Source organism: Protobothrops mucrosquamatus, unplaced genomic scaffold, assembly GCF_001527695.2.
Source record: "Protobothrops mucrosquamatus isolate PMUCROS unplaced genomic scaffold, P.Mucros_1.0 scaffold4812, whole genome shotgun sequence".
Lineage (NCBI taxonomy): Eukaryota > Metazoa > Chordata > Lepidosauria > Squamata > Viperidae > Protobothrops > Protobothrops mucrosquamatus.
This window is the reverse complement of record NW_015390702.1, coordinates 4880-6305: the sequence shown is the minus strand read 5'-3', so window position 1 is coordinate 6305 and position 1426 is coordinate 4880.

The following is a 1426-nucleotide window of genomic DNA, read 5'->3' as shown; positions in this document are numbered from 1 at the left end:
TATTTATATTTATTTACTAAAGAGTGCATAGTTCTGTTTAACATATCACAAACTGAAAAAAAAATGCTTTGGAGTTTTAAAGTGGAGTAGCTTTTACGTGGACGAGAGGGATTGGGGCCGAATTCACCAACCGCTGCTTTTTGCAGATCCCTTGTTCATTTTAGCGAGGTTTATTCAGATCTCCTTGAAATGAACAAAGGAGAGCTGAACCTGATGTATTGTCCCTTTAAAGAAGAAAAGAAAAAAGAAACAGGATTATGCTTATGTGACAGAGGGAGATGTACTTGGTGTTTATATCATATTTTTTTTCCTTGTACCTCGGAAGGATTTAGGACAAGGGGTCTTCAAACTTGGCCCTTTTAGGACTTGTGGACTTCAACTCCCAGAATTCCTCAGCCAGGCACGCGTGCCTGGCTGAGGAATTCTGGGAGTTGAAGTCCACAAGTCCTAAAAGGGCCAAGTTTGAAGACCCCTGATTTAGGAGAATTCACAGGCTGTAGTTTAGAGGAGAACATCAGAGCAAGTTTTGTGGTTCTTTCAAGCACATAAATTATTATTATTATTATTATTATTTTCTCTGTTGGATCATCTAAAGTCGCAGAAATGGAAGGAAGGAGATCTGGGTTTGGCCCTTTGCTCTGAAGAAGACAATCCCTGCTAGAAATACAAGTGTCTCTTAACTGTGCACAAGATTTATCAGACCAAATATTCAAAGCTACTGTTGCACTGATAGGACGACGACGACAATAGGAACACTACTCAAATACTGTGGGTTAGGAAGCTTTTTTCCCCCCCTCTTTCAGTCTGATGGGACTTTAAAAAAAAAAATCCTAATTTTCCCAGGCACGATTTAAAAAAAAAACCCAACAACAAAAAAAAACCACACACCGTTTCTTGAAAGCTTCCTAAGATTTCAGTTTTCATTTCACTTCTGAAGAGCAGTGCAGCCATCATTGGAAGATAATGGAGTGAAATGTTGAAAATAGGATTAAGCTAAGCTTGGGATCTTAGCCTGGCTTGGACCGATGGATGTTGGCTGAGCAAGACCAATGCCGGGAAAACATTTTTAAGGCCCCGGTGCTCATTTTGTGCCAGTTAACTCCCGTTGCCCACAGATGCACCGGGGAGAGGTTGATCCTGTTGTATGCAGAAGGTCTTAAAAAGTTTGTAGTAGGCTGCACTTCCACCTGCTTAATAGGTTTAAGAGAAGAAAAGAGATTTAAGGCACTATATATATATTTTTGGGTCACTCTGTTTTGCTAAGCAAGATGGCTAAGCATCTCATTTTTGCTCCCCGTAATGTTTTAATTTTATTTGAAAATAAGTGGAAATGTTGACTCCGAGGGAAAAAAGGAAACCACAAGCAAAGCAAAAACTTGTTTCACCTCTCCTCCTCCTCCTCCTCCTCCTCCTCCTCCTCCTCCTC